Source organism: Chrysochloris asiatica, unplaced genomic scaffold (genome assembly GCF_000296735.1).
Source record: "Chrysochloris asiatica unplaced genomic scaffold, ChrAsi1.0 scaffold00036, whole genome shotgun sequence".
NCBI lineage: Eukaryota > Metazoa > Chordata > Mammalia > Afrosoricida > Chrysochloridae > Chrysochloris > Chrysochloris asiatica.
In genome coordinates this window covers 2,562,379-2,574,741 of record NW_006408554.1, presented here as the reverse complement: position 1 = coordinate 2,574,741, position 12,363 = coordinate 2,562,379, and the positions used below count along the sequence as shown (strand labels likewise).

Here is a 12,363-nt window from a genome sequence, read left to right as displayed (position 1 = left end):
TGCTTGTCAGAAGATTTTGCTGTTCTGTTGTTCAGATTCTTAAAAAGACAGCAAGATATTTGTAAATTATCTTACTATAAACAACTTGAAGTTAAAAACAAAACAAGAATATGGAAGAATTATACAGAGTCACTGTACCAAAAAGGAATGGCTGATGTTCAAACATATCAAGAGGTAGCATATGATCAAGAACCAATGGTATTAGGAAGTTCAAAGAACACTGAGGACACTGGCAAAAAACAAGGGTTCAGGAACTGATGGAACACTAATTAAAATCTTTCAACAAACTGATGCAGCACTGAAGGCACTCATTCATCTATGCCAAGAAATTTGGAAGAGAGCTATCTGGCCAACTGATTGGAAGAGATCCATATCTGTGCGCACTTCAAGGAGAAGTGGCCCAGTGAAATGCAGATATCATTGGACCATATCATTAATACCATACACAAGTAAAATTTTGCTAATTCACAGCCAGCTGCAACAGTACACTGACAGGGAGCTGCCAGAGGTTCAAGTCGGATTCAGAGATAGACGTGGAACGAGGGGTATCATTGCTGATGTCAGACAGATCTTAGCTGAAAGCAGACAATATCAGAAAGGTGTATGCCTGTGATTTATTAACTATGCAAAGTTTGAATCATGACAAATTTTGGACAGCATTACAGAGAATGGGTTTTCCATAACACTTAATTGTGCTCATGAGAAACCTGTACATAGACCAAGAGGCAGCTATTAGGACAAAACAAGGGGATACTGAGCGACTAAAAATCAAGAAACATGAATGACAGGGTTGTATTTTTCACCATTCTTATTCAATCTGTATGCTGAGAAAAGAATCCAAGAAGCTGGATTATATGAAGAACATTGCCATCAAGATTAGAAGAATGATTAACAACCTGCAATGTGCAGATATACAATCTTGCTTGCTGAAAGGGAAGAGGACTTAAAATACTTAATGATGAAGATCAAAGACTACAGCCTTCGGTATGGGTTCCATCTCAATGTAAATACACCCATATAAATGGAGAAAATATTGAAGCTGTCAAAGATTTCATTTTGCTTGGATCCACTATCAACACTCGTGAAGCACCAGTCAAGAAATCAAAAAGCTATTCCATTAGGCAAATCTGCTGCACAAGATCTCTTTAAAGTGTTCAAGAGCAAAGATGTCAGTCTGAGGACTAAGGTGTGCTTGACCCAAGATATGGTATTTTCAAGACTCATAATTAGGCGAATGTTGGACAATGAATAGGGAAGAACACAGAAGAATTGGTACATTTAAGTTATGGTGTTGGCGAAGAATGTTAAAAGTACAGACTGACTGAAGAATAAACAAATCTGTGGTGGAAGAAGTTCCTTAGAAGTCAGAATGGCCAGACTTCATCTCTCATACTTTGGACATATTATCAGGAGGGACCAATCCCTGGAGAAGAATATAATGCTTGGTAAAGTGGAGCGGCACTGAAAAAGAGGAAGACCAATGCTCATTGTATACTCCAGCGTCCTTAAATATTCATAAACACATGTATAGGTTTTTAGAAAAACCCAAACATTTCAGACACTAAATCAAGGAGATGGAACGGCACAAAGGTAACAGCAATGGGCTCAAGTATAACAATTGTGAGATGGCGCAGGACTGGGCAGTGCTTGGTTCTGTTGTGCATAATAAGGTCACTATGAGTTGGAACCAACTTGATGGCACCTAACAACAATTTTTAAATCATTTCCCAAACACCCCCCCCCTTGCTAAATTCTGGTTAGTCTGCTGGCCCACTGGTTGGTCCCAATGACAACTGTTGTTGTTGTTAATGTGCTGTGGAGTTGGTTCCAACTCATAGCGACCTTATCTTTCTCCTGCGAAACAGCTGGTAGTTTCAAACTGCTGACCCTGAGGTTCGCAGCCCGCTTTGCAACCACTACACTACCAGATGACTGTCCTCTGATTTACTGAGCCTTTCCTGTTTACTTGCCCCTGAGATGTTCATTATTCAAAATGCCTCTAGCATAGGGCATTTCACAAGCTACTTTAAATCAAGGAAACTGCTGTTTTTTTCATAGTTTTCCTTCTCCTTACATAACTATTGGGACTCCTGGTGTGGTGCTGTTGGATAAGCACCGGACTGCAAACCACAAGGTTGGCAGTTCAAACCAATCAGCTGCTCCCTAGAAACCTTATATAGGGTTGCTACAGGTCAGAACCAACTCAACGGTACCTAACAAAACCACAGAACTACTAAGCTGACAGCCAGAACACTACAGACTATTATTTTTCTTACCTGAAGTTCAGTAGCTTTTCTATAAATAAATACTTTTCAATTCATTGACTACCTTTAGTGACTTTCCAGAGTCCTGAAATTGCTGTTTTTGACAATTTTGTCTAGTTGTACTGTTGTATTTCTTGCCCACCTATCACTCTGCCATACCGATAACTTGCCTTTTATACTATTTTAATTGCTTTTTTTTTTCTTTCTGCTCCACTCAAGTGTTTACTAAGATCTGCAGATTTATTCTCTGAAATGTCTCTGACAGAGAAACTGTTTGCCTTGCCATTCTCAGAGCCATACCAATCAAAGGGACCAGTACCCATTCCTGAATTACTATGACAGAAGGCTTTCTCTCCACCAAAATCAGTTCTACACCCGGTTGCCAAATTGATCTTACAGACACTAGCATAATCATACTTCTTACTACAGTATGAAGGATCACTTTTGCTGCAAAGAGCATAACATTTATATAGCTCGGCCTAGCATTCTCAGATGTATTCAACTGCCCCTTGATCTCATACAACATCATTCATCCCTGGAGCTCTCACCAAGTTGATTTTCTCTTCCTCCATATATTTCTTTGCCAATTTCCATGTTTCCAGCATTTTTCATATTGTTTCTCTTATAAGGCATGTCTGTAAAATTTGTCTTTTAATTTTTGATCTATCAACACCTAAAAAAAGTTTGATCAGGTGAATTCTTCTGCCCTTGCTTGGCTATACTGTGCAGCACTTAACTATGCATAAAAATGTGTACAGATTTTTTTAAAAACACGAATCTTTCAGACATTAAATCATGTTGCCTTGCAATTGGTCCTCAACAACTATTTTCTATATATAGAAATTAGTTTTGTTTTGTTGAAAATAGTATTGTTTCTCCATCTCTTAATTACACTCACTGTGAAAGCTTTTATTTAGTTACTCTTTAGTATTTTGTTCAGAGTGGACATAATTGTTTCTGCTTACTGCATCACTGTTGAATAAATAAACTGAAATACTTCCTATTTTATATGGCAAAAATTAAAAATCTTTAAAGCAATATTACTTTTTTGTTGTCATTTTGGTATTGCTGATTGAGCCAGTCATTAACAGACTACATACTAAGTCTTCTTTGAGAGCTTAACTCTCACATATATTTATGAAAGCAGGGGAGATGCCAAATTATTTAATAACTAGTGTGCTATGGGCACCAACCAATAAGATCAGATAACAAAATAAGATCTGTTGGGTCAGCAATGACCCATAGTTTCCTAGATCATGGGGAAGTTCCCAAGCATGAAGTCATGATGGTTGTTGTTATTTTTAGGTGCCATCGAGTTGGTTCCAACTCATAGAAACCTTCTGCCCAATGGAATACTGCTTGACCCTGTGCCATCCTCACAATTGTTGTTACGTTTGAGCCCACAGCTGCTGTCTCTGGAGGTCGTCCTCTTTTTCACTGATGCTTTACTTTACCAAGCATGATGTCCTTCTCCACGGTCTGGTCATGTCCAAAGTATGAGAGACTAAGTCTCGCCATAAGTCCTTATAAGTTAGTCTCAAGGGCCAGTTAAACACGACAAGATCAGACAGCACAAAAGCAGCACACAGTCAAGAGCAAGCAATAGTGCAAGCTCTAGACAAGTACGCAGGAATCAGAGGTCAAAGTGAAGAAGGTAAGACCAGTCAAGCAGAAGATAAGGAAGTTCTAAGGAAGGAGCCCAGTAAACAGCCTAAGAAGCAGAAATGTATCAGCAACAAGGACATTCTGATAGGCACCTTCCCCTCAAGCCAAAAATTTGCTTGCTACTATAGCAGCAACCTGAAGTCCTAGTGTGTGTGGCACTATTGGATAAGCACTGGACTGCTAACCCCAAGGTCGGCAGTTCAAACCCACCAATCACTCCTCAGAAACCCCACACAAGGAAGCTATAAGTTGGAACTAACTTGACAGCACTTAACAGCAACACAGCAGGAAAAGTACTGGATTGCTAACCACAAGGTCAATAGTTCAAACACAGCAGCTGCTCCTTGGAAACCTTATACAGGATCACTATGAGTTGGAACCAACTCATAGGCACTTAGCAACAACAACACGGCAGGAATCTATGAGATGTCCTGACCACCTTTAGCAGGTGAGGGAAGGCAAACTAGGTAGGAAGCCTACCAAACTCATCATTCCTTCCCAGTGAGAAAATCCTAAGTGTGGGTACTGGTCACATAGTGATACTTCTTACAAAGCAGTAGTGATCCTGACCTAGGTTTGCTGTTAGCACATCACATACCATTAGGAATGGCAACAAAAGACATTTTTATCAGTACCAACCACACCCTTGTTATTTCATTTCACATATGTTAAAAATTTGGGGATTTAAAAAGGCCTTCAGATTCTTCCCATCAGAGCAAGCAAAGGAGAAGTCACATAACTAAAAGCTATTTTTAACATATCTGTTCTGTCAATGCAGTAGTTGCCAATTTAGAAACAAAAAGAGCAGGCCAAATAACTATTAGCAATGAAAGAATAAATTAGAAAAGGCTGAAAAATAACCAGTAATTGATTTCTCTAAAAAGGAATTTTGGAAATGAGGAGAAGCATGACTTAATTGAAGGTATATTGCTAAGAGAGAGAAGGTTACAGTTTTTCAGTTTTAAATAGTGCAATAAATCATACACAACACCATAATTTGAGTTTACAAGGAAGGTAATACTCTGTTGGCTGTAAAAGGGTCCTCCAGTGAGCAATAACGTTCCCAAACCTGTGGCCTAGGGAACTATATTCCATTGATCATCATTTAAAAAAAGTCTATATAGGCAGCAGTTTTCCACTATAACTTTCACATCCATTTAGCCAATTATATACATATGGTATTTATTGTTTTAATAATGTATTTTGTTATGGTTCATTAATATGTACTGTTAACTCACAAAGGTCTTAAAAATATTTCCCCAGTGATCTTCATATCGACATCAAATATATAAACATACAGAATAGTAGGAATAATAAATTCCTACTTCAAGATTTTTAATTTAGAGACATTAAGGATTAGGATACTGAATTAAAACATTTAAGGAATTGCTGTCCTGAAACATGGACTATGCAGGTCCCAAGCTGAACAAAACTTATTAGCGAGAACATCTAGTAAATACTTATGGATTTTATTTATACTTTGTTTCCTACAAGATCATGAACATATAATTATCTTCAAAGAGAGACTGTTTTGAAACACTAAGCTACAGGTAAGCTGAGGAACTGATTACATAACCACTCGAAAAGTCTTTTTTAGCATAATTGGGGAAAAATCAGGTTATTTTTAAGCCTAAAAGTTCACACTTTCTGCTAATTAAAATAGCTGTTATTCATCATTTCAGGAAAAAAAGTGGGGGAAGAAAAGCAATAAGTAAATTTGTGGGGTTTGAATATAGTCCAAAATTATTTTATAGCTCAAGTTAATAAGTCACTTGTGTGAATAATATCACTGAATATATGCAATCTCTTAGAAATGTGGTCATGCCGTGCTACACATAAATGAAATAAGGAGTCATTTATAGAATACATAATTTTCAGTCTTCCCGCTACCTTCCCCTTTAACTCACCGCTGGTTCTGGGAACTGCTTCTACATCTGAAATGAAAGATCACTGTGGAAACAACAGAATATTCCCTACTACTAACAAATAAATAACTAAAATAGTCCAACTATTAAGTGTATCTAAATGAGGTCTCAGAACAAGGAGACAAAAGTAACCTTTGCTACAGACGAATTTTTTTTTTCAATGCTCTGATGAATATTGATAAAGACAGAGTATCCTTTAGGGAATAAAACTGGTTTCCATTATAAATAAATCCAAAATTCAAACTCAAGTTTAACTGTGTTATAATACAGGTAATACTTCTTGGAAACTCAATCTTTTTCTGTAGAGACAAAATTCTAGCCGATGAGAATGACTACGTTTAAGGTAACATTTGATACAAAATTCAAAAGGTGAAAACCTTAAGTGTGTCCTTCTGGTCCAGAGATGGGCAGACAGTGAATATTTTAGGCTTTCTAGGTCAGATGGTCTTTGTCATAATTACTCATCTTTGCTGCAGTAGTGTGAAAGTTGTTGTTGTTAAGCGCTGTTGAGTCCATTCTGATCCTGTGTAGAGTATCTGAGGAGCAGCTGGTGAGTTTGAACTGCCAACTTTACAGTCCAGTGCTTATCCTACAGTGCCACACCAGGTGTAGAAAGTAGCCATAGACAATACGTAAATGGAGGTGTGTGGCTGTGTCCCAATAAAACTTTATATATGGAAGCCCTGATGTGGCACTATAAGATAAGTGCTGGACCACAAGGTGGGTTTGAGCTACAGGGCTGGCAGTTCAAACGCACCAGCTACTCCATGGAAACCCTTTACAGGGTCGCTATGAATTGGTACCACACTGAATCTGCCAAATTGCAGAACTTTGGATTTGCTCCTGTTTCATCAGCCATGACAGAACCAGTTTGAAGTTGGGCAAGTAGAAGTTGTCCCTAATGGTCATAATACGGTGACTTTCTGAATAAAGACAGGGAAGGAAGTTTATGATTAGGGGCTGTAACTAGAAGGTGACCAATGTCCAATAAAAGACATGGAGAGGAAGCAGAACTTAGTTACAGCTAAAAATGATGACAGAAGATGTAGCATGAGTGTCAATGGAAAGCATACAAAATATCTGGTAAGTTATACTAAGTTAGAAAATTCCAAAACAGTTTTGTAGTACTACTACAGATGCCACTTTTATAAAATAGGAATTTAATTTCCAAATAGGCTAATGCTGAAATGTACAAAGCTAGTTCGATCTTAAAAAAAAAAAAAAGTGAGTTTTTACTCAGTAAATAAGGATGACAATTCTTCATTAAAGTCACCATATGACATACAATTTTTAAATTTCACAAGATTATTGGCTCACTGAGTACTGAAATGATTAGTTATCATTCATCTACTGCAGTACCTGCCACATACTTGTTTATAGTCAACATATTTGCTGAAGAAATTAGTTATAAACTCTTGTTTTTATTCTGGACAACAGAATGTTCTAGACTCAAAAGAATTTACATCACAAGCCTTTGTGGTAATGAATAAGGCAAACACATGCAGAATTCTAACTCATCCACCATCAGAACCTCCAGGCAACACCAACCTGACTGACTGTCTACAGTCTAGCTAAGAAATTGTACTTCCTGAATGGGAATCCTTAGTCTAGAGACACTTAGACCACGTTTTGGAGAGTAACATTATTCTAGAAAGTCTGAAACAGACCTTAGCTAACTGTTGGCAGTTACAGGTACTCTAAACCAGCCTATGAGTTAAATTTAGTGCATTCTAAGGTGCTTTCTTCATACAGGAAGAAAGCAAAAAGTCATTTAAAAGACAAGAAAGAAGGAAGAGATCAAAATGGATGCAGAAGAGACTCTGAAACTTATCTCCAACATAGAGATATTAAAGAATACGGAATAAATGAGGAAGTACAAGATCTGAACAGAAAATATCAAAGGTCAGCTTGAGAAGACAAGGTCAAATATTACAATGAAATGCACAAAGATCTGGTGTTAGAAGACCAAAAGGCAAGAACATGCTCAGCATTACTCAAGCTGAGGGAACTGAAGGAAAAATTCAAGTCTCAACTTTCGTTATTGTAGGATTCTCTGGGCAAATTATTGAATGATGCACAAAGCATAAAAAGTAGATGGAAGGCAATGGAGAAGAACAGAGATTGGGAACCTACCCAGAGAAGCAGTGACACCAGAGACGGAGGCAGAGATGATGACATGGAAAGATGGAGTAGCTGGAGACTTTAGATCCAGAGAGGGAAAGGAGTTGTGTGCTGATGACCAGGGTGCAGGCTTGTACTGTATACCCTTTGGTTGGTTGATGATGTATGGAGGGGATTGTAACCATGGCAATGAAACAATATATGATAGGATGAATGTAAAACTAATGTTCTCCTATGTAAACTATCTCATTATTCACAAAACATTAAAAAAAAAAAAAGTAGATGGAAGGAATACATAGTCACTGTATCAAAAGGAAATGGTCAATGTTCAACCATTGCAAGAGGTAGCATATGATCAAGAGCCAATAATCCTGAAGGAAGTAGTCCAAGATGCATTGAAGGAATTGGCAAAGAACAAGGCACCAGGAATTGATGGGATACAAATTGAAATCTTTCAACAAAATGAGGTGGCACTGGAGGCACTCACTCATCTATGCCAAGAAATTTGGAGGACAACTATCTGGCTAACTGATTGGAAAAGATCTGTATTTGTACCTATTCCTAAGAGAGGTGACCCAACAGAATGTGGAAATCATCAGACAATCTCTTTGATATTCCATGCGAGTAAAGTTTTACTACAGGTAATACAGAAAAGGCTGCAAGCATACATTGACAGAGAACTTCCAGAGGCTCAAGCCGGATTCAGTAGAGGACGTGGAATGAGGGATATCATTGCTGATGTCCAATAGAGCTTGGCTGAAAGCACAGAATACCAGAGAGATGTTTACCTGTGATTTATTGACTACACAAAGGCCTTCGATTATGTGGATCATGACAACTATGGACAACATTGTGAAGTGAGTATTCCAGAACACTTAATTGTGCTCATGAGGAACCTGCACATAGACCAAGAGGCAGTTGTTTGAACAGAACATGAACACTGAATGGTTTAAAATTAGGAAAGGTGTGCAACAGGGTTGTATTCTTTCACCATACTTATTCAACCTGTATGCTGAGAAAATCACCCGAGAAGCTGGGTTCTATGAAGAAAAATGTGGCATCAGGATTGCTATATGCAGATGATACAACCTTACTTGCTGAAAGTGAAGAGAACTTAAAATACTTACTGATGAAGATCAAAGACCACAGCCTTTGGTATGGATTGCATCTCAATGTAAAGAAAACAGAAATCCTCACCACTGGACCAATAAGCAACATTGAAAAGATTGAAGTTGTCAAGGAGTTCATTCTTCTTGGATCAACCATCAACATTCATGGAAGCAGCAGCCAGACATCAAATGACGTACTGCACTAGGCAAATATTCTGCACAAGACCTTTTTAAAGTGTTGAATAGCAAAGATGTCAATTTGAGGACTAAGGTATGCCTGACCCAGGCCATGGTATTTTTAATAATGCATGTGAAAGTTGGACAGTGAATACGGAATACCATAGAAGAACTGATGCATTTGAGTTATGGGGTTGGAGGGGAATATTGAAAGTGCCATGGGCTGCCGAAAGAATAAATAAATCTGTGTTGAAAGAAGTACAGCCAGAGTGCTCCTTGAAGGCCAGGATGGCCAGACTTTGTCTCTCATACTTTGGACTACTGTCAGGAGGGACCAGTTGCTGGAGAAGGCTTTCATGTTTGGTAAGGTGGAAGATCAGAGAAAAAGAGGAAGACCTCCAGTGGGATGGACTGGCAAAATGGCAGCATCAATGGACTCAAGTGTGGCAACAATTGTGAGGTTTGCTCAGGACCGGGCAGTGTTTTGTTTCATTGTGCATAGGATCGCTATGAGTTGGTACCAATTCAATGGCACCTAACAACAAGGTGCTTCCAATATAGAGTACAAAGCGGATTCATCTTCCCTTTTTCCTTGGGGGTTGTCTTTAGTTACTTGGTGCTCTTGTAAAAGAAATACCACTAGTAGATGCCTTAACAAACAAATTTATTCCCTCACAGTTTTGGAGGCTAGAAGTCCAAAATCCAAGTGCTAGCTGTAGAGGAAACCTTTCCCTCTTTGTTGGCTCTGAAGAAAGGTCCTTGTTTCCTTTCAGCACCTGTAGGTCCAACATTCCTTAGAGATATCCATGAATCTTGGCATCAGTCTTCCACTGGATCTAGGAGCTTCACAATGCAGGGACCCCAGGTAAAAATAACAAAACAACATGCTCCACTCCCTGCTCTTCTTTCTTAGTTGTAGTAGTTCCCTTTGAGCTTTGGTTGCCTGTTGAATCTCTTTTATATCTCAAAAGAAATTGAGTCAGGATACAACCTAATTCTGCAGATTGTTCTGGTCTCATTAACATTCTAGAAATAAGAACCTTCAACATATAGCATAATTATGTCAGGTCAGGGCTGATTGCATCAGATCACATCATGGGGAAGATGGTTACATTATCTTAGACCTCATCATGGGGAATTATTACATCTTAACTGCCAAGCCACTGAGAATCCACGTCCAGTCAAGTTGACACAAAACCTTAACTATCACAGGCCATCTCTTGTCAATTTGGCACCAGCACATATCTCCTTAAACCATACATCATTTCTGAATCAAGACAATGACAAATTCATACTTGCACCTAATATGATCCAGTTAACATGTGTACAACCAAATACATACTAACTCTATTATATTATCTCCAAATTTTGTTCCAACTTGGAACAAAATTTCTCTTCATTTGTGAATCTAGAATACAAATTATCTGCTTCCAAATACAATGGTGGGACAGGCAAAAGGTGGATATTTCCATTACAAATGGGACCAATTGGAGGGAAAGTAGGGATAATGGGGACTAAGCAAGTTAAAACTCCAGTAGAACAATTTACATTAGCTCTCAATTCTCAAAAAGAATCCTCTGATCTCTGAGACCATCTAGGCAATGGCCCTGCCTTCTAGACTCTGGGTGTTGGCCATGCACTCTGGATTCTGGGTAGAGCCCCCTCAATCCTGGGCTTCAGCTCTGCCTTCCAAGGCACACAGGAAAGGTAACTCTGCGCCCTCAGCTTTGGCAAGCCCCATTCTCCTAGTCCATGTGAGTGGTAACTCCACCCCTTCAACCCACTGTGGCATGGCAGCCCCATGCCCTCCGTTTGGGGCAGAGAATCAATCTTAATGGTATCCCCACACTCTGGAAATGAAGTGTTGAATATCTGACTTCTTGAAACTTAGTACATTGTGGCCCCACCCTTAGCAACCCCAGAGATCACGGTTCCACCTTTTGAGAGCCCAGAGATCATGGCCCTACCTTTCGAGAATGAAGCAGCTCTTCTTCCCATTCTCCTTGTCTCTTAAGCTTCTGTTTCCTATCCTCAATATCTAGAAGAGATCAAGCCTAGTCTCTGCTCTGCTCAAGGAAGTGTTACAAAGCTCTTTAGCTCTACTGATAAATGTTCCGAGGCATCAAACTCCACCTTAGCCTTGGCCTGAAGATGTTCAGCTCTCTAGCTCTGTGGATAAGAGAGCCTAACTCTACCAGCAAATTCCCAGAGGCACCTCACTCTGCCACAAAGTTTCCTGCACAAGGCAGCTCAGCTCTCTCACTGTGGGTTGACTCCTTTATCATCTGATGTCGTTCTCCTGGTTCTGCTGCTATAGCTTCCCAGGAACTCTGCCATCTCTGGTTTACAGCTCTCCATGGAGAGCTCCTTCTGAGCCCTCATCAGAATTGCCGTTGACATCCATAATTCCACTAAAAGTCTCTAATGGGCAATCTGGATTTCTACTATTAGGCTTCTTAGTACTCTTCCAGCCTCAGCTCAGTATCCGATTCTAAAACTGTTTTCACATTTTTGGTATCTGCTAGAGCAGCACCCCACTCCTGGTACCAAATTCTGTCTTAGTTATTCTAGTGCTGCTATAATAGAAGTACAAGTGAATGGCTTTAAGAAACAGTAATTTATTCTCTCACAGTTTAGGAGATTGGTGGTTGGTGATGTGCAATGGAGTCAGTTCTGACTGACTCATAAGTGACCCTGTATAGGGCTTTTGAGGCTGTAAATCTTTATGGAAGCAGAAAGCCTCTTCTTTCTCCCATGGAACAGCTGGTAGTTTTGAACTGTTGACCCGAGTTTAGTAGGAGATTAGAAGTTCAAATTCAGAATGCCTGCTCTAGGGGAAGGCTTTCTTTTTTTGTTGGTTCTGATGAAGGGCCCTGTCTTCTTTCAGCATCTGTAGGAATGGGCGTTTCTAGCCTACAGAACCTTAGACCATTTTTGGGAAGTAATAATTACTCTAGGAAGTCTGAAACAGGCCTTATCTAACTGTTGGCACTCACGGGTACTCTAAACCAGGCTGTAAGCAAAATGTAGTGCATTCCACGGTGGTTCCAGTAGACAGTACAGAGGAAAGAGATGGCATCTTTTACTTTTCCTTGGGGCTCA

The 12,363-nt window shown here is 39.3% G+C and overlaps 1 protein-coding gene across 2 annotated transcripts in view; it reads right to left on the bottom strand.

Annotated features, from left to right (window-relative positions):
* Positions 1–12,363, bottom strand: part of STAU2 (staufen double-stranded RNA binding protein 2) — a 473,318-nt gene that overhangs the window by 127,601 nt on the left and 333,354 nt on the right. The window lies entirely within an intron of this gene.